This window comes from Marmota monax, unplaced genomic scaffold (assembly GCF_021218885.2).
Source record: "Marmota monax isolate L192 unplaced genomic scaffold, Marmota_monax_Labrador192_F-V1.1 WCK01_AAM20220418_F8-fsc00022, whole genome shotgun sequence".
Taxonomy (NCBI): Eukaryota; Metazoa; Chordata; class Mammalia; order Rodentia; family Sciuridae; genus Marmota; species Marmota monax.
The window spans coordinates 9,992,064-10,014,200 of NW_026695215.1; the positions used below are offsets into that span (position 1 = coordinate 9,992,064).

General features: G+C 37.2%; 1 pseudogene; it reads right to left on the reverse strand.

Moving 5' to 3' along the window:
- Positions 1-20,636: 20,636 nt before the first annotated feature.
- Positions 20,637-20,892, reverse strand: LOC124084517 (non-histone chromosomal protein HMG-17-like; annotated as a pseudogene).
- Positions 20,893-22,137: the final 1,245 nt, after the last annotated feature.

Below are 22,137 nucleotides of genomic sequence, written 5' to 3' on the forward strand. Positions count from 1 at the left end.
GAGGGAACTGGTCATTAAACTTCCCAAATATTATATTTTCTTTTACCATTTTCCAAAAACTGTATTCTTTAAGGTTAAAAACCTCTGTAAGGTTATTCTTTAAAATGCAACTTAAGGTTTAGATATAGGACCCCAACATTATGTATAGCTATAATGACTAAAATACAATACCACCACCAACAAAAACTTTTCTTATTGCCTTGCAAATAAAGATCTCAACAAGAATAAAACATAATAAGGATTTACTATTTCTATAATATTTAATTCATTCATAAGTGAATATTAATCAAACTTTTTAGAATAATGAGGGTGTTCCCATCACTTGTTGGGTCTTGCAAGATAAAATTTGTGACTCTCTTCTGAAGTTTTGACTTTGGGTGCATGGGTTAAAGCTAGAAAAAGGAGTCTCTTAGTTTCCTTTACGAATGGGATCGAATACAGAAAAATGACAAAACAAGGTTTCGAGAACTTTCACAGATTCAACGGTGGCCGTCTTTTACATTATTTTTCCTTAGCATCGCAATTTGAGCGAACTTTCCAAAAGAAGGGGTCCCATGCAATACAAAAGATCCTGGAACGCCAAAAATCTTCCACACCAGGGCAAAAAATATCACCTCAAAGTCTTCCACGATGGTGACTGGCTCCTAAGACAGAGAGGGTAACATAAGGGCCGTCTATGAAGAAAGAAAGAAAAGAGTCTCTATTGAAAAAGGTCTAGGGTAGAACAAGAAAGAAAAGACACAGCCTGGAGGAAAAATCTGTAAAAGATATCTCTGAGAAAGGTCACTCCAATTGATGTAGGTTTTTCTGTTATGAATTCCTTTTTATGTGCTTAGCTGTTAAATGTTAAATCTTCCATTGTCAAATGGACTTGAGTTTCACCATGGAATTGGGCCCTAACCCCTGCAAATGATGGTCAGTCCCTACATATGTATTTCATTTTATGTCATGTGCTCTGTGCTCATGCTTTCTATTTTTCTTATTTGGTGCCCTGATAGAAGGGCACCTATCTGTTTGAAATGCTATTGTGTGCATGTGTATTGAGATCCTCTTGTGTGAGTGCCTCGGGGACATGCTTTTCTGATGGATGTTCCAGATGTCAGAGTTTACACCTGTTCCTAAGTGTAAAATGTATACTTTAACCAACAAAAATAAAAGTTTTATAAGACTAATATGATTTTAAACCCAGAAGCTCATGTAAATGGATACATCAAGGTGTAGAAATAGAAAACATTTCATGTTTGTTTGAAACATAATTACTGGAAGAATGAAAAGATGACATTTCAAGGCAAGGCCTGGATTAAGTATCAGATATTTAAGTGAATAAATAGAGTAGTTTAAGCGAATGGTTTCCTGATCCCTATGGGGTTACGATTTTTCTCTTTGTCCTGTCACTAAATAGCACATAGTTTGGTGGAAAAGAATAAAAGCGAAAAATTTGGAATTTTAATAACAAATGCGAATCCTTGCCCATAAAAAGAATTTAAGGGCATCATGAGTTATTTATATTTAATGTAATCAACAATAAATTCAGTGGAAGTACAAATATTAAGAAAGAAGCCCAGATTATATTCTCCACTTTAACACCTAATAATACCCATTCAAACATTCATTCGGCTTTATTTACCTGCTTGCAATGTGCTTTGCTGTTGTTTGCAGATTGCTTTAGCATCTTACCCTACTTGCTTCTCTGTATAGTGGATTAAAAAAAATTTTTCCTTTGGTGAAGATGGAGGCCAAGTAGGGTGATCGTGGGTTAAAGTTTACATAATAATTTCATTATTCTAAGATTTTCAAATTGCTTGTCATGTTCTCCTCTCTTTCACCTTCTCTCATAAAAAAATTAAGAGAGGTGATAGAAAACAATCAAAATATTATACCCCAGAGAAGTCAGTTCTATAGAAACATAAATTACTTAGGAAAGAAATTGAATTTAGATTCAGAAGACCAGGACATGAGAGAAAAAATCTCCATGAAGAACAGCAAAGAAAACCAGAGTTAGGAAAGTCTTATGATTTTAACAATTACTTAGTCAATAATTCTTTGATTTTTAGAATTGTCCTTTTGTTGTTTTCTCTCACATATGGCAAAAGCCGAGTTGAAGAATTACTTCAATTCAAAGGAGTAAGAGTTCCAACAACCTGATTTTAGTAAATAAACAAAACTTTCATTTTCATTCTAAGATGAAAGACTGATAATCTGACACAAAATTTAGTTCCATGACTTAATCAAATTACTTTTTCAGGAATCCCAATTTGGGATGGTCAGAATTCTGCCAAGGAAGGGTTTTGATTTCATTATCCCATTACTAGCAATTTTTATTTAAAAAGTTTTCAACCAATTTTTAGGATTAATTAAGTTCAAAATTAAAGGATTTACTTAAAAATATTTATATTATGTTTACTGTTAAGATCTATAATATTCGGGCTGGGGATGTGGCTCAAGCGGTAGCAAGCTCGCCTGGCATGCGTGTGGCCTGTGTTCGATCCTCAGCACCACATACAAAGATGTTGTGTCCACCGAAAACTAAAAAATAAAATATTAAAATTCTCTCTCTCTCTCCCCCTTTAAAAAAAAATCTATAATATTCAGTTTTTCCAGTAAATAGTGGTGATCAACATTTTTGATTGTTTCTTTTTAGTTATATATAACATTAGAATTCTTTTTGACCTAACTAAAAAAGCAAGGAGTATAATTTGCTCAAATTTAGTCCTTAGTATTTCCCCTTTCCCTCCTCTCCTCCTCTTCCTGTTCCCTTCCATCTACTCTACTGATCTTTCTGATATTTATCTTTATATCTTGTTTCTTTTTGTTACGTGTCTTGTGGTACATGATGATGAGATTCGTTGTGGTGGTATATTTATGTATTCACATAAGAAAGTTCAATTAGATTTATTCCTCTGTTCTTCCTTTCTCTACTCTTTCAGTTGTCTTATGTTTATTTTTTTTTATGGAATGTCCAGGGTTATTAGTTGAACTTAGTAGAAATAATAAGGTGGAGAAATATCTACCCATCTTCCCAGAAGTTAGAAGACTCAAAAAAGTTTTTAAGGTCAATACCATACCACCTTCTGAAATATAGTTTCTGTTGAATTTTAGAAACTGCTAACAGTTCTTCTAAACAAGACAGATAACACAGTTGATTAGGCTCTTTAGTTCTGTCTGTATCATTTCAAGTACATAGACATAGATTATAGGATACTTGAGCTAAAAATATTCCAAGTGATCCGTTAATCCCTCATATTGCACATTTAACAGCAGTTCTATGTTTAGAAACCAGAATCTTAACACTGAGTTCAATGTTTTTCCTCTAATACCTCACCAGCTTTCTCAGTTGCAGAGTAGAAGACTTTGTGAAATTTAATAAATGCTAAATTCTTCTAAAGTTACATAAAGAGGCTAGTCTTATGATTCATGGTTAAAATTTTGAAGTTTCTGCCTTCTCACTGTAACTGTTCCATTAACTTTAAAAAATTATCAATTATGAAAAATATATGCCATTACCTGTATTTGTTTTAAAAACATGCTTATGAAGTACATTAAAAGAATATTCTTTAGAAAACTATATCACATCAGAAATGTGAGTTATCAGTATTGCTAATGACATATACAATCAGACATACAATTTAGAATCTTAATTGGCTACGTTTCTAATCACTATTCCCTAGTTCATTATATTACAAACCAAAATAGTTTAATAGACACAACTGGTACCATATTCCCAGTTTCCCTCATTACAGGTCATTTTTTTTTACACAAAATGATTTCAAAAAATGTAAATCAGGCTAGGCACACCTGTAATCAGAGAGGCTCAGGAGACAGAGGCAGGAGGATCTCGAGTTCAAAACTTGCCTAGCAACTTACCAAGGCCCTGAACAACTCAGTGAGGCTCTGAGCAACTCAGCAAGACTCTGTCTCCAAACAAAATATAATAAAAAGGGTTCGGGATGTGGCTCGGTGGCTAAGCGTCCCTGGGTTCAATCCCTAGTATCAATCCTAGTACCAAAAAAGAAAAAAAAAAGTAAATCAGATTATATCACCCCTGCTCAGAACTCTCCAAGAACTCACTGTTAAAGGAAACATAAAATAGAAATTCCTTGTGAACCTGTGATCTTACCTGATCTGGGTTCTCCTTCTTGACCTGCTTCTCTCCACCCAAGTCCTTCCCCAACATGGTCACATATTTTACCTGCACTGGTCCTCTCTCTATTCTTAAACACACCTGTTTCTGCTTAATGAACTTCTGTTACTTCTCACTGTGAATCATACCCAAATGCCACTTCTTCTACCCCATAATTTTTAATTGAGTCTGGGCACTTAGCACTATTTGAAATTGTCTTCTGCATTTTTGTGCTTCTATTCTGTTGCTATGATTCAAACGCAGGCCTCTGTGACAGCGAAATTTTCACCAGCTATATTCATTGTAAGTCACTACACCAATTAATATACGACAATTAAGATTCATGGAAATGCAACTTATTGAACAAATAATTTCAACTTCACTGTCAATTGAAGACTTTAAACTTGATGGGCAGAAGGGACAGCTTTGTCATGAGTCCACTGACTAATGCATGTCACTCCAGTTAACTGTTCTTATTATGTAGGATGATATACAAATTAATGTACATATAACAGAAAAACAGTATTAAAAACCCAAATTAAAATAGTAAGTCTTCTTTCCTTTCTGAGCAGTGCTATAATCAGTGGACAAATACTTCTCTTTGCAGCTTCCTTCCACTGGCCAAGGTTTGTGGAATGAGGCAAAACTTGAGAAATGGAGTCCATGGGCCATTATTTTCAAGAATAAATCATATGTATTTGGTTACTGAAAAGGTAAACCAGGGGATGACGTTACTCTGCACAATAAAATGAAGGTCTTTGTTTCCTTGGGCAGTTGTAAGTCTGGTGGTGTGAAGGGAATAGTGAATCAAGTGGAGTGAAAGGAAGAAGTCCCTAAATCACAAGGGCAAAGACTTTTAAACACAGTGGTGGTTGCCATTTCTCTTTTGATTATCGTGATGAAACACCTTAAAACAATTTCCTTCTATCATTCAGAATCTCATGTTAAGTCTTGAACTTGATATCCTTGAGCAAGAGAGGCTTGGAGGGGAATTGAGAAAAGAGACTTTGCTCCATGTTGGTGATTCAAGTACAGAATGCAGGGTGACAGCTGCAGGGCAGCCAGGTGACCTCCTGACTGTACAAGTTCACCAGAAGAGGAGGCTCCAAGTCAGAAAAGAGGAAGTAAATCACCACAGTGCAAGTGCCCTCGTGAAATACTACCTTCTAGCAACCCCAAGTCTGCGTGCCGTTAAAAAGTGCTCTGGATTCCAGGGTGAGTGGCACTCCATCTAGGAAAGCAAGCCAGGTAATTTAATCTAAATCCAGATGCACGGGGCATCTCAGCTGAAATCTAGGTTATATAGAGTAAACACATTTTGAAACTTTTTTGTACATCAAACTTCATCGAAATGAGTTTTCTAGCGGAGTGTGGTGGGGCAAATTCTGATATTTCTTTAGAAGCATAATTCCCAAATGCTGCTTTAAGTGAATGAAATCTGAAGGAGTTGCATGAGAGTATTCTGACAGATTACTCTAAAAAATGCTCTGATACTGCTTTTAATGGTCCTGTTTTCCTTTAAGTGATATTAGTTTCCAAGATACTTACCCTTATTTGATATCATAGCAATATAAAAAGAATGTCAAATCCCTAAATCACATTATTGCCTTTGCCAGAAAAGTGCAATCACTATAAAAGAGGAAAATCCAAGGTTGGCTATTGTGTGCTAGCTAGCAACGAAGTATTATCATTTCTGCGTCTTTATTTTCAATCCTCGATTGTTATCAATTATCTACCATAAGCCGTAAGAGAGATGTTTACTGAAATGTGTGAAGCTTTGGAGTAAACTGAAGATAAATGCTAAATTATATATAATGTAATCTGTCTGCATAGAAAAATGACATTGTAGATTGCATTTTCGACGATTTTACACACTTATCATGAACAGGAAGCGACAGTTAGCCATGGAGTTAAACCAGCCCATGCCAATTTTGTTATTTCTCGTGCTGCTCGCAAAGCAATGGCTCTGGAAGAAATCCAAATGGGAATCCAATTCAATAGCAGTCTATATTCCAAAGGGTTTGTGATGGTATCAGAAGCATAACAAATGTGACTTGAGGGCACAATGTTCTAAGAAGAAAAAAATGACATATCTCACGTAAAAGATGAACTGATTATAATTAGTGGGGGGCAAATTACAGTGTGTTGGTGGATAGCCTGATAAACAAGAAAACAAACACATAATAAATACATAAAATAATACAATCTACCTGCTAACCCTGAAGATTCACTATCTAAATTTCAGCTAAGATTTTTTTTTGTACTTTATATGTCAGATTTCACTATTACTAATACCACAGTCTTTGGCGTAATATCTATGTTATGTTGCTTCCTTTCCAATTATTTTTTATGCTCATCCTAAAATGCTCAAAGGACATAAAAGTTTCAGTTTGAAAGAATAAGTTCAAGAGAGTTACTGCAAAACATGGTGACTTCAGTTAACAATGTATCATATACTTAAAAATGTCTAAGAGAATTTTTTTAAATTGATGCTATTAGTATATATTCATTGTACAGAATGAGTTACATTGTGAAATATTTGCACATGCATATGACATATTTTGATAATTTACACCACTAACCCTTATCTTCCTCCTCCTCCAGATCCCTTTCACATTTCTCTCTCCCCGCCCACCTAGTTATCACATATGAAACAAAACATGCAATCCTTATCTTTCTGTTTCTGACTTATTTTGGATAAAATGATGATCTCCAGTTTCACTAATTTTCCTCCAAATGACATGGCTTTTTTCTTCTTTAGGGCACAGTAATACTCCACTGTGTGTATATATCACATTTTCTTTATCCATTCAATTGTTGTTGGACACCTGGGTTGATTCCACAATTTGACTATTGTAATTGTGCTGCAATAAACATGGGTATGCAGGTGCCTCAACAATATTCTGATTTTGAATTTTTGGATATCTACTAAGAAATGTGAAAACTGGGTCACATGGTAGTTTTATTTTTAGTTCTTTGAGGAATTTCCATCCTGATTCCCATAGTGGATGAATAAACTGCACTCCCACCAACAGAGTATAAGGGCATCTTTCCCCTGCATCCTCACCTATTGTTATTTATACATCTAATGGTGAACTTGAATCTGACTTGGGTGAGCTTGAATCTCAGTGGAGTTTTGACTTAACATATCCCTAATGGATAAAGATGTCGAGAAGTTTTGTATATTTATAAGCCAGTTTACTTTTTCTCTTAAGAAGTATCTGTTCACTTCAATTGCCCATTTATTGGTCGGGTATTTGGATTTTTGGTCCTAGGGTTTTTGAGTTCTTTATGTATTCTAGATATCAGTCCATAAGAGGAGCTGAAAAGGATTTTCTCCTATTCTGTAGGTTATCTCTTCACTCTGTTAATTGTTTCCTTTTCTGTGCAGAAGCTCCTAAATTTGATGCCTTCCCATTTGTCAATATTTGCTATTATTTCCTGAGCTATAGAAACTTTGCTCAGGAAGTCATTGCCTGAGCATATAGAAGAGAGCAGATTCTGCATTCTTAAAACATTTTAAAATATGATAAGTATAAGAGAGAAATCATATGGCAATTAGTTTGATGTAGCTATACCACAATAGATGGATATCTCAATAAAATAAAATGGAGATTTTATCATTTTAAAACTTTCTTTCTTTTGATACTGGGGATTAAACTCAGGGGCACTTAACCAACTGAGCCACATCTCCTTTTTATTTTGAGACAGGGTCCTGCTAAATTGCTTGGGGCCTTGCTATATTGCTGCGGCTGTCTTTGAACTTACAATGCTCCTGTCTCTCAGCCTCCTGAGTCTCTAGGATTACAGGTGTGTACCACTGCACCCAGCTACAACTTTTTTCTCTTACCTTTTTTTTTTCTTTAAACTTCTTCTAATTAGTCATACATGACAGTATAATATACTTTGATACATCAATATATAACAGAGTATAATTTCTCATTCTTCTGTTTATACATGAGGTAGAATCCCACCAGTCATATAACTATATATTTACATAGGGTAATGATGTCTGATTTATTCTACTATCCCTCCTATACCCAGACCCCCTCCCCTCCTTTCATTCCCCTCTACCTAAAGTAACTCTATGCTTCTCTATCCCACCTCATGTGAATTACCCTCCACATATCAGAGAAAACTTTTAGTTTTTAAATTTTTGTGATTGGCTTATTTCACTTAGCATGATATTCTCCAGCTCCATCCATTTACCAGCAAAAGCTAAGATTCCATTCTTCTTTAAGGCTGAGTAATATTCCATTATATGTATGACTAATATTCCATTATATATATAATATGTATAATATATATATATATATATATATATATATATAAAATCTCACATTTTCTTTATCCATTCATCTATTGAAGGGCACCTAGGTTGGTTCCATAGTTTAGCTGTTGTGAATTGCAATGCTATAAACATTGATGTGGCTGCATCACTGTAATATTCTGATTTTAAGTCCGTTGGGTATAAATCTAGGAGTGGGTTAGCTGGGTCAAATGGTGGTTCCTCTTACCTTTTAATGGCTAATATTTGTTCATTAGCTAACACCCAGTTTTATTCACTTCTTTAAACCTTTCATTACTAAAGCTCAATCTTTTTCTATTATTAGTAGTAGTAATAGTAGCAGTATTAGTATATCACTGGAAACTAAAACCAGAGCTATACCCATGTTAGGCAAACACTCTATAATTGAGCTACATTTTTATCCTTTTTTATTTATATTTGGAAACAGGGTCTCACTAAATTGCTCAGTTTGGCCTCTAATTTGCAATCCTCCTGCCTCAGCCTCGTTAGTAGCTGGAATTACAGGTGTGCACCATATTCAGCAAAGGTAAAAATAAGCACTACACACAGCAACATAAACAAAAATAATAAGCCTTTTTTTACAGTCTTATTTTATTCTATTCCAAATTTTTTGACCCGTTCTAGATAATCTATTGCCCACACCCTCCACTAAGAAATTATCTATGCATTCTGTATCTGGACTTCATCAATTTTGTTCTGTTTAAACTCTACTCATTCTTCAATAAGCCTTTCTGTAGCACATTAACACAGAATGTGCAGTCCTTATTCAAAACTGCTAGTTAATTTTCTTTGCCATTTGTGAGGCACAGCTAGTTGATCCCATATGAATTTCTTGTTTTCATCCACTAGTATTAAGCCATCACTCTATTCAGAATGAAAAAAAAAATGCCTTCCCAACCACATCTTACCTCTTGTGAAACACAGCCACACACTTGGAGAAGATTGTCTTGTGGGTAGAAGCTGCTACTTCAACCTGTGTCTCTGTGGATAGCAATGACAGAATTGAAGAACAGCTAAAGGAAGGGGATTTTTATATACAAAGACCAAACCAAGTAACTGCGTTTTAAGAACTGAATCAAAGTAATTTGCTTTTATGAAGCTTATGCATGAAGGAAGAAAAACAGAAAGTCTCTAAGGAGAGCAATTAATCAGAGGTGCTGTAGCAACATGCCATGAATCATTGCCAACTGTGAACTGTGCCCAGTCTTGGAGAACTGGCACCTCTTGGGTCAGAGCAACAAAAGTTGGAGAAACCTTCTTTTCTCCTCTCGCTTCTTCCTCTGTCTCCCCTCCATTTCCCTCTTCTCTGTCCTCTTGTTGTGGTCAGGTTACACCATAGACAGCGAGCTTGGTCATTTAGGGCATCATCATGGTTGGCAGGGAGCTTTGCCCCTCTCCAAGGCCAGGGAGTGTGAGTCTAACTCGGTGTCCCTTCTTCTCCCCTTGGGTTACTAAGTTGGAGGAGGATCCACAGGGCTTCTGCACAGTTACATCCGGGACTCGCCACGCCTTCTATGTGACCCTGACCAGAAGATTCCTAATACTGCAGTTTTTCTCCTTCTCTTCTCCTGTGCCCCCCTTCAATGTATTGATAGTGAATGGGCCAATAGTATTAATTGGGCTTCGTCCTGAAAGAGTAGATAAAAACAGTGTCTGAAAATTGAGGCAAGACTTAAGTCCTTGCTAATCATACAGTAGGGAGTGAAAAATAGGTAAGAGAAAAATGTGGTATATTCAGGAAGCATCAGCAATGGAGTTTATGGAACTGTAGAGTACTATAAAATAAGCCCATAGGCAGCCGGGCATGATCAGGACGAGGTCAGGGACATTTGGAATGACAATTTGAGGGTGAAAGACAGTTTGTAAGCAGCAAGGAAATTTGTAAGATCTTTAAGGAGGAGACCGAGACGGCCATATCTGTGTTTTCTGGGGATAAATGGGAGAGAGTGGAAGCAGAGATTCCTCAGGAAATTACTGAAATACTTAGGGAAGAACAATGAGGGTAAAGCAGCCACAGCAGCCAGGACCAGAATAAAGACAGGATTCCAGAGATAATGGGGGGCAGGGGAGGAGAACTTAGTGACTGATTCCATGCATGCCAACAACGTCTCTGCCTGACTGTAAATGACAATGATTATTTGAAGTGACCATTTATTGAGTTTTACTTCTACTTGGTCCCGGTAGCATGTAGATACTGCAGTGTGGAATATGTTTAGAAGCAGAAGGTATTGGGGCTCATTTGTCATGGCACCAAGAATTCCCGTGGAATGGAAATTGACGCCTCCTCCTGAAATTCTCCAGGGATGTCAGAAGCTGTTAGGTGGTGCGTGCAGCCCACACCTATCGCCATCAGACTGAAACATTGGTCTGGCGCATAGGGGGAGCCAGTTATCCTCATTGCTTCAGTTCCACTAGAGAATGATAAAAAATATATAGAGAGATATCCTTAACAGGAAATATTTCCTGTGTGCAGGAGGCTGATGAGCAGCTTTTCCAATAGCAATGTAACCTCGAAAAATGCTCCTCAAATCAGAGCATGAGGCCTGCGTGGTACAAAACAGATAAAAAAAAAAAGGTGATCAAAGCACGCTTAGAATAAGCAAGCGACGAACAAAGGGAGAGGGTTATGTTGGGGACACAGCAATGTAATTGGATCCCTCTGCCAACCCTGGTAATTAAAACGGAGACACTTAGTACCTTAGTTGCTCTGCAATCCCATAATATGTTTGAGATTAACAACCCTTGAATCTTGGTTTTACTGCTATATTGTTGGGCTATCCAATGCACTGGCTCTTGCCATTTTCAGAACACAGGAGCAGAGATTTCTTCAGGGCCATGAAGACTGAGAAGCAGCTAGAGAGCCTGGCTTGTGCTCTCTGACCACACCTTTCCTGCTGCCATCGACATTTGGGGCAAATGTGAACAGAAAACAAACGAGAAAAAGGAAACAGCAAGTACTGCCATTTTTTAAAGCTTCACTGGCTGATTTGAGAGAAAAAACCTGGCTGCTGTTCTGCAGCTTTGCTAGCTTCTTCTCTGTTTTGCCAGAATTTTTTGGTTTGGTTTGGTTTGGTTTTGAGATCTCACCGGTCGGTACCTTGTGGAAATTGCATTGCAGGGGCTGGGGATATAGTTCCGTTGATAGAGTGCTTGCCTTGCATGCATAAAGCCTACCAGCACCACAAAAAGAAAGAAATTGCATTGCAGGCTAGCACTATCTGGAGGGAGGGGGCGTTATCATCATCGATGCCACCCTGCAAACCCTGAAGCCCCCCCCCCCCTTGGATCTCAGATCCGGGTCTATACCCAACTTTGGAGGGACATTGGGACCTGGGTCACCTCACTGGCACATCACCTTGTCCAGCTCATGTCCACAGGTAACCCGGTGCAGGGGACTCTGCACACAGAATGCCCTGTCTTTGCTGAAAGGCTTTTGCAAATTTGAGGGTGGCAAGTTCAGCCAAATTCCTGCTTGCAGGCTGAGCACAGCCCCTCCAGGCTCTCGAGGACGTGCATTTCAAGCGCTGGATGTGGGTATTACAAAAATAACAGGAAGCACATGCCAGTAATTAATATTATATCTTGTCCCCAAAGATGTCTGTGGTCCCTTTATACGTTAGTTGACGTATCCCAAGCTCCTCTGAGAGGTAATGATGAAGTTAATATAAACACTGAGCTTTCTACCTAATTTCTACTATTAAAATGCGGAGGGGGGAGGAGACACGCAGGCAGAAAGCAGATCCATAATGCCTAAGGAAAAACATCACTGATTCTTGACAGGCAAGAGGAGAGACAGTCAGCAGCCATGTTTTTTCTGGCTGAAGTTGGCTGTTTTTAGTGGGTCTGCACAAGGTGATGGGTACTGCAATTTCTCCAAGAAAAGGAAAATTGAAAGGGCTCAAAGAGAAAGGATAGGAGAGGACCCTGCCCAGTGTGGTGAGAAATAGAGGCCAGCTCTCAGCTCACTTGCCTGATTAGTGAGAGAGGAATTGAGTGAAAGCCCCGGGGTAAAACTAGGGTTAATCTTACCAGAGTGAGTACGTCTCTCTGTCTTTGTAGGGTCCTAGCTTGTTCTTACATAACAGTTAGAAACTCACAGTTTAAAACACAACAAATTATATATCTACCACATTTTGGCACTAAAATAATAGACAATCCTCAGGTAAATGTCTCATCTAAGTGCGGGGAAAATCCTGTAATTCCTGCTGTCAATCATTCATTTATTCAGCAGATATTTACTGCATACTTTGTTCTTGCTGGCTTCTGTAACTGACAGAGGGTGCCTAGTTTGGCAGTCAAGACAATTCTTAAGAGTAAAAGGAGACTATACGCAGATGTGAGTCATGTTAAGCTCATAAAGCATTGACAATATTGAATAAGAGAACAAAAACAGATTTTTTTTATTCACACCCAAAGATGTACCTGTTCCCTATTATCCACCCCGCAATCTGCTAATGTAATACTGTTGTAATTTTTAAAGGCCTGAGTAAGATTATGGTGGTGAGGGAGCCCAGACAGAATATAAATCCATGAGTGCTTACCCTGGGTACCATAGGATCCACCCTGAGGGAGTCCAAACAACCACTAGAAACCTGATGATTCCATTGTTTCTAAAGAACATTTTCTATCCTATCTTCACGATTTAGTTTGTTGTGATTTATGACTTACTTGATTATCTTTACATACTTCAGGGGGATCATACCATCCTTTGATCCTTGACCATCAAATATTTTTAAAACATACACAGTAAAAATAAAACATGATATGTTTGACCATGAGGATAAAAGCAAGCCATAGGGAAAAAATAAAATAATTGACGTAGAGTCACAGCTTCTCCAGAGCAGATGATCTTTGCATTCTTATCATCTTCATTTTATTAAAGATTCCATCATTACCCTAGGTACATGTAAAACTGCACATATGGTATGACCTATATCCTGTACAACCACAGAAATGGAAAGTCGTGCTGCAATTGTGTACAAGGAATCGAAATGCATTTTGCTGTCATATAAACCTAATTAAAAGAAATAAATTAATTTTTTAAAAATATTCAATTTCTTTACTACCTATCAGCAAAAATTAAAATCTGCTGTTTCTTTTTCTCAGAAAAGTTGCACTAACCTCTTTTTATTATTTCTGTCAAAGGTAAATAAATACCTTCAATGGAAGAAAAAAAGGATATTATTATAATTTTTAGTTTCGTTCCACAGGATTTTAATGTCTGAGTATCAGAATTTCCAATGCTGGAATTTGAGGGTGTGAGATTTGGGGGGTAAGAAGGCCCAAGTTGGGGTCTGTGTGTGTTCGACAGGGTCACGCTTCACAGCTAATGCCCCTGTGGGAGCCAGGAACAGATGTGGCTGTGGAAGGAGCCGGCCTCTGCTTGGGGACCAGTTCCACACTGCCTGGGCTGGGAGCTGGTGGAGCTAAGAGCTGCTCGGCATTACAGCGAGTGCTGTGGTTCAGCTGTTAGGTGAGCGTCATTGTCCCTGATGCGTGTGCTCCAGTGTTCCAAGGAGCAATGGAGGGTACCAAATGGAGAAAAACAATACACAGGAGCCTAATATCTTTAAGTGGGTAAATTATCTTTTCCTCGAGAAAGCAGAAAATGTTAATGGCTAAGTCTGCCCAGACTTCATAAGAGAGGTAAATAAAGAAACAAAAGATTGTTCCAGGACGTCTGTGCACAATTAAAGCACATCTTTCAGTACCCTGAATGCATATAGGCCCACTGGTGTACGTACATGGGTATGTCATCAAAGTTGCAATTTGGCGTGACATTGGTCTTTACAAAAGAAAGAAAGAAAGAAAAACCACTCGGTGACTGTAAATTTTCCATTTGTGCAACAGCATTAGACATAATGTATCTATGCTCTGTCCATATTAGGGTAAAATATTCTTTGTTATGTATCTTTTCCTTCTTTCAACCCATTGTAAATGGACTGATTTGCCACCGAGGCTAAATCTGGCTAATCAAAGCTTCATAGGTTGTACATGATCAAATGGTTATTAATTGATAAAGTCAGATGAAGTAGGAAAGGGCAGTCTGTGGGGTAAGGAGTGGTCAGTACCCACCAAGAAGGCTGCATGAAGCGGGCTCAGTCTCCCTGCCTGCTTTCTTTGACGTTTACCCAGAACATCTAGAAACATAAAGGCTGCTTTCATCCGTGGGTCACCTCAGGGTGTGCTCACAAAGAGGAACTGATGTTCTGGTCCCAGCCCAGTTCCTGCATCCAGCTAGTCCATTGGTAGATGGTAAAAGCAAGAACTAGAAGCCACCTCCGTGATTCATGAGGGAGTGGCTGCTGTGAGTGCCAGAAGAAGTCCTAAGTACTCTGTCATCAGCTGCCCCACAATTAACAAGTGGGTGGACAGAAGCAAACACGTCCCATGCCTAAAATGAGGTGACATGGCAGGATTTACTGTCAACACTCCTGGATGGCATTTGGCATCCCAGGCACCATCGAGAATGACAAGTCACTTAACCTGTCTGGGCCTCATAACCCAGCTACAGGAAATAAGGATCAAGTCTCTACCATCCATTTTATAATAATGTTATGGTGATCAAGAGGAAATTAATAAACAAGCCTATTTTCAAAATAAAACTATAAAATTGGCTATTAGTATTTCCTTGAACCTATAGATTTTCGAAATATCATTTTGAATAAAGAATTGAACCTGTCAGAAAAGCAGTTCTAGAACAGGCAAGATGACTGTTATGATTGATGAGAACTACTGCACCCCACCCCCCAAAAAAAAATCAAAAGAGCATAGCACAACGTCTTTAGAAGAACATTTGACAGTGTCTACAAATGCTGAACATTTTACATAAAACATAGGGAAAAAATTCTCCAGAAGAAATTAGCATTTTTTTTTAATCAAAAGGCATATGTAAGGTTCATACAGGATTATTTGCAATAGCTCCAAATTGGAAAATATACAAACACTCCTCAACAGTGAAATAAATTGTGGTGTTTTTTTCCAGTGGAATACAATATAGCAATGAGAAAAAAAATGAACTACAACTATATGTGAAGATCTTAAAGAATCTCACAAGCATAAACTCAGTGGAGGAAGCCATATATATATGTTAGGATTCCATTAGGAAGGTTCAAAAACAGACAAAATTTAATTAGTGATGGAAGTGAGAAAGTGGTCATTCGGGATGGGCTCATGGCATGGGATTCTAAGATGATGATAGTGGTCAGTTTTTGTTTAAGATTTGTTTTATTTTTGAAAATTCATTAGGTTGGATTGGTTCACTTTTCTGAATCTGTCTTATATAGTACTTTTAAAAAAAAGTTAATATGATCTAGGTTTGGCGAAATTTGATTTTCACTCCTGTAGATTCCCTGAATTCATACTGATTCCCACCGAGGGCATCATGAATCCTATGTTAAATCAGTCCTTACTCTTTATCAGTAGTGGAGATAAGCCAGACTCACACAGCATTATTTAATGTATCATACTTCTCATATAGTATATTTTAAAAGTGGGATCTTAAAAGCAAAAAAACATCAGGTAAATATATGAATCACTAATAGTTGGCTTTTTTAATTATTAAGGAAGATAATTTCAAGGTAAAAACATCTTGAATGTCCATCAGATAATATATGCATGAGATCATCTATTCTCTTTAGACTTAAAGCCAAAGTAGAAAACCCGGAGTCAGTAGGAAAGAACAGGGAAGAAACAGGGGGCTAGGTGTTGTGAAGAGTATTCATATTCATTTGATACTAAATGTCTTTGGAGCCTTTAGATTGTGTCAAGATATGGTATGTGCTGGGGTTACATGGGAGCAGTGTGCTTGGTAGTCTGCTAGAGTTCCATTCTGGGAGCGGAAAGAATGTTTTAAAACAGTGAACAGAAATCACTTTGTCTTAGTTTTAGGTGATAGGCAAATGTACGTAGTTCAGCCACTTTGTGGGTATATACATTTCAGCAAGTTATTTAGTGTCATATATATTTCTATTTTCTCCCAGTTGAAATGGGAATAATATTTAAATCTCTCATAATTTTTATGACAATTTAATGAATTGATGTCTATAACATGTTAAAATCAGGTCTTGGCACATTAGCACTCATATACATCGTTTGATCAATCTGAAATATGTAGTATAATTCTTTAGATATTGGGTAATTCTTATAATCAGTGAAAACATTTTCATTTAGCTAACACATGATAATTATTATCTACTCATTTTTTAACATTATGGTTTATTCTTATTGGTCCATTGGAGACTTTAAGGAAGAAGGATATAGTTCTAATTGTACCAGAAAACCTTAATTCAAAACCTAGTAGCATCAGTAAAATACTGATGTACACCTTCCAGCAAAGAATAAGCTAAAAGCTAACTTTCTGAAGAAAGCAAGTGACTGAGAGCTTGAAGCAAACTTTTAAGAAGCACTTCATTACCAATGCTTTTTATAGCTTGAAAGACAATGCTGTATGGATCGACAGATATTGACTTCTCCGAGTTGAAAGGAGCTAAGAAAACTTGGATTCTGAATGTGTACATTTTAGGAATATCTTAATTTCATTTCAAATTTTCTTCTCATATGTGCACAAGAGTGAAATATGGTAAAATCCTGTGTTTAAATACTTCTGAAAGAACTTTACTTTCAATAGGAGTAAAAATTCAGAATCCTATGGAACATTATGCTATAGTTAAATGGTGTCACACATGCAGTATGTCTCACCACCCACGGTGTCTTAAATCCAATGAAATAAAGTAGATTTTCATCAGAGAGATGAAGTCATGTTGTGAGAGCCTAACGGGGAAAATAGACCTCAGTGTGGTCAAGGCCAACTTGCCTAAGGAATTGGTTTTTGACCTTGCCTGAGACCTGGAGAAGTGGCAAGGTCAGGAAGCTGGGAGGGGCGGGGAGGGGGGCAGAGCACCTCACAGACACAGGGAACAGGATGTGCAAGGACCCCAGGACAAGAGTAACAGGTACTAGGGAAGGTGTCACAAAAGGAGAGAGCTCAGTTCCCAGCATCAGTTCAATGCAGCTTCTAGTTTCCCTTCCTGCAGGTTGGAAGCAGACTCTTTCATGCATGTTATAATCTAGTCAGTCATCTGGACTCTCATTTGCTTTTGCATCCACCTCATTGTCATTTTTCACTGAAAGATGAAATCAGACTCCTTGGCACTTAGTAAGTCGGCCCTGGCAATTCTAATGTCTGCACAGAGGAGTATGCTCAATATGATTTTATAATGGCAGACTTGATAAAATTGAAAAAAAAAAATTATGATTACAAGAAATAATACAATGGCTAACCAATCCAGCTACAAAATAAGCAAACTCATTGAGTCATTGTACAAGTTAAATCATAATGAGATAATTTGAGTTTAATTTGAATGTAATAACCCATTACAGCTCCACATTTTTTTCTCTACTTTTCAATATTGTGAGATAATTACCTCCTTAAACCTTTGTATAATAACATTTATAAGGCCCCGAAAACTATTCTGCTCTCTGAACTCCAAAAACACCCACAACTGCAAACACATATTTAAGATAAATTTTTAAAAAATTGTCCATGAGGAATTATTTGAACGTGCTTCCCTATGACATTGAAGATGGTGGAGATTATTGGGTTATGTTCAGCTTTTCAAGTCATTGGTCTTTAATTTTTTTTCTATCCTTATGTTCTTCCTTTTACCTATTTAATTTTTACTTTCTGTTGATTTGAAAAGTATATAGCTTGTTTTAATTCTCCCTACAGTTGACAATTTAAAAACTCAGCTTACTCTCCAATAATATTATAGTAGGTTATAGGAGTGGTTGATTTCTCCTTTCTATGTAATGAGGAAACCAACTTTTGAATTTTGGTTCTTATTAGCTGGTAATTTGACCCAGATTATTTATCCTACTGATAAAAAAAAGTTTTTGAGAGAGCTACTTTATCTTGACTGTGAAATTCCATTAGAATTCCCATTACAAACTTGATAATTTTCAGTCTTTTGATTTTACAATAAATAAAACATGAGATGGTAATATATAGGTCACAAATAAACTATAAATATTTCCTAATACCCCCCACCCTCCTCTGGGGAAAAAATGTCCATTTATTTTGAATCTTTTATTGCTGTTTATTGGGTCACTCATGCTTTCCATTATCTCATCTCAGATTTCATGAATGTGTGGGTAATGTTCACAAAAGACTTTGATATCTATTTGTGGCATTTTTAGTACAACAAAGGATAGCAAACACAATGAATGTTCATTGATAGTTTGGATGTCAGCAAGAATTTACAACACAAGATACTTTTTAAAAGATAAACCTTTTATCACAGACAAGATCTATTTCAATATGAAATATGCAGATGCAACATCATCAAGCTGCAAATTGGCAAGGATCACATTTTAGAAACGTGACCTTGGAGCTATCTGATGCAGGTTCATCTACGTGAGCCCTTGCTGCTGTTGCCATAGTATTGTCTCACATCCTTCCAGTTTGAGGAAGAAAAGAACAGCCAGTGTCTTTTTGGCTTCCATTTCCCTCCTTTAGTAATGTTCTCCTTTTGACTGAGTAATATGGCACCATCCCAAGAAGTACAGATCCCTGCTTATTGTTAAATTTACTTTAGAGAATACATTTTCCTGTTCCAGAATAGTTTTTAACACTTGATTTTGGTTTTGGAATTATACTTACTTTGGAATCATATCCTTTTATAATCTAAGCTTCCTATTCTTTATTTTGGTTTATCTCTGGCGCTATGGCAATGAGCTTTCTATTAACTTTTTCTCACTTGGTTAGCACAGTGGTTTATCTTCTCAGCTCCTGTATATATAAAGTTACCTTTCCAATAATTGCTAATGAAACTGAAAACTTAGATGCATAAGAATTTGGGTCATGCTATTTTGTTTACCAAGAATTCTGTAGTCATTTGGGTATAAGCTGGCGAGTGGGATACCTGGGTAAAATGGTGGGTTCATTCTAAGTTTTCTATGGAATCTCCATACCGCTTTCCAGAGGGTTGCACCAATTTGTAGTCCCACCAGCAATGTATGAGTGAACCTTCTTCCCCACATGCTCAAAACATCTATTATTACTTGTATTCTTGATAATTGCCATTCTGACTGGTGTGAGATGGAGTCTTAGTGTAGTTTTGATTTGTATTCCTGTAATTGCTAGAGATGTTAAACATGTTTTTTTATATATTTTTTGACCATTCTTATTTCTTCTACTGTGAAGTTCCTGTTCAGTTCTTTATACCCAAAGGACTTAAAATCAGCACACTACAGTGATGCAGCCACATCGATGTTTATAGCACCTCAATTCATAATAGCCAAACTGTGGAACCAACCTAGATATGCTTTAACAGAATAATGAATGGATAAAGAAAATATAGTCTATATACTCAATGGAATATTTTTTTTCAAACTGTATCCAGCTTTATTAAAGATACTTTTCATAAACAATCATGGTATTTCAGGCAGGACATGGGCAGACAATCGTTAACAGTATACAACAACTTTCAAACTCCCTTCTTGAATGGACTACCAAAATCAGAAAGCCACTATAAAACCCAATGAAGTCTTCATTTGATGCTCTGAATAGGGAAAGTTTAGAGTGAGGGTTGACATTTCACATTTAGCATGTTGTTTAACAACTTTTCACAAGCCGACCCTGACTTTCAGGAAATGAAAGGAAAATGGCAAAAATTATTAATCTGAAGATCCACAATCTAGAAAAGGAACTTCTGCTCTTCTGAGGGACACTATTCTCAATGACGTCACTGGAAAGTCCAGATTACCCCACACACTGGTAAAACCAATCGTTGGGAATCAGGTCCCAATAGGTCTGAGTTTAGGGGAATTAAGTCTATGCCGATGGCAGAGAGGGACAGGAGGACATACAGATGAGTTTGAGTTTTTCCATACCACAAGGCATTTGTGCCAAGGTGGCTATGTGTGCCAACATCAGGGAATCCCTTCCTCTTGGGAACAAAGAGGAAGTCTCTCAAAACTAGAAGGGAAAGGTGTCTTCCCCCACAGCAATCCAGCTTTAGAGACGTTCCACTAGTGACATATGCTCCTTCCCCCGCAAAACAACAATGAAGTTTTCTGTGTGCTAACAACATAGCTTAAAAAAAAAAAAGTAAAACAAAATTCTGCATTTTTATAAAACTTGATAAAAAATAGTATTTCAAACTGTACAGTCACCAGAAGTACACAGTTATCAAAAATGCACACACTTCACTTGGCATCTCCAGCACTCTGTGCCTGGTCTGTTTTGGCATCTCCATTTTCTGCAGGGTTATTCCCATCCTTGCCAGTGTCAGCTTTTCCCTTTGGGTACCTTCTCTCCCTTCTTTGCAGGGGCCTTTTTAGGCTTGGGCTCTAGCTTTGGAAGAGCAGGTTTGGCAGACAACCTTGCAGATCTTCTCTGTGGTTCGTCTTTCACCTTGGCTTTATCTCCTTTAGCATCCCCTTCAGCCTTTCTCTTGGGCATGGTGGCGATGGCAGCGGGACGCAGGCACTGGACGCGGGGATGCAGCGGCGCACGGCTTTGGTCGGTCCGGGGGTCGTTCTCGCCTCTTCTTCACACTGCTCCTCAATGGAATATTATTCAGCCATAAAGAAGAATGAAATGATGGCATTTGCAGATAAATGGATGGAACTGGAAAACACTGAAAAACAAGTGAAATAAGTCAATCCCCAAAAAAACAAAGGCCAAATGTTCTTTCTGATATGTGGATGCTAACCCATAATAAGAGAGGGTGGGGAGGGGAAGTATAGAAGTTCATCAGATTAGACAAAGAGGAATGAAGGAAATGGAGGGGGATTGGAATAGGAAAGACAGTAGAATGAATCAGATATAATTTTCCTCTTCTCATATATGAATACACAACCAGTGTAACTCCACATCATGTTCAACCACAAGAATGGGATCAAAATTATAATGCGTTGCACCCCATGTATGAATATTATGTACAAATACACCTTGCTCTCATATATGTCTAAAACAACAAATTAAAAAAGAAAGAATTCTATAGCCATGGACAAGTATTCTGGAAGTAAGGGTTTTAGGAGAGACTAATTCAAGGATAACTTGATCTGCAATTTCTATTAAGGCAAATTCTTGTTTTATTCAGTTGGCTTAGGATTTTTTTCCCCTAATACAATAAACTGAAAAACTTGAGCAGGTAAGCTCAACATGTTTCTAGATTATGAAAAGTTAGGTTAACTCAAAACAGTGTATGCCATGTTATTTACATCATTAATATATCACACTGGATTATAAGTTTCTATATATTTGTCTTTCTACCTCTCTAAGCTTTATATCTGTAGCCACACTAGAGTATATTTTTTATGCTGTGTCTTTAGCGTGCTGAGCAGTGCTTGATACAACATAGCTCCCCATAGATACTTATTGAGGGAATGTGAACAGAGCAAGTATGAAATCTTACCCTTCAAGTTCATTGAACTGAATATTTTTCTGAAGTTCAAGGTGAGCCCAGAGATAGACATGTGTAGAATTGAGAACTAAGAATCTTAAAAGAATTTTTTTGAAATAAATTATAAAATTAGTCCAAATATTATAAATGTTTCAGGAACACATGTTTATCAAGTTTCATGGTCAAATCCCTACTGCTTTTCTTTGTTGCATCTATTGACTTAACCGATGTTCATTTATTATGGTAATTTTGGCAACTTTCATGGTATGAATTTCCAGTGCCCGTTATCTTTTTTTGGG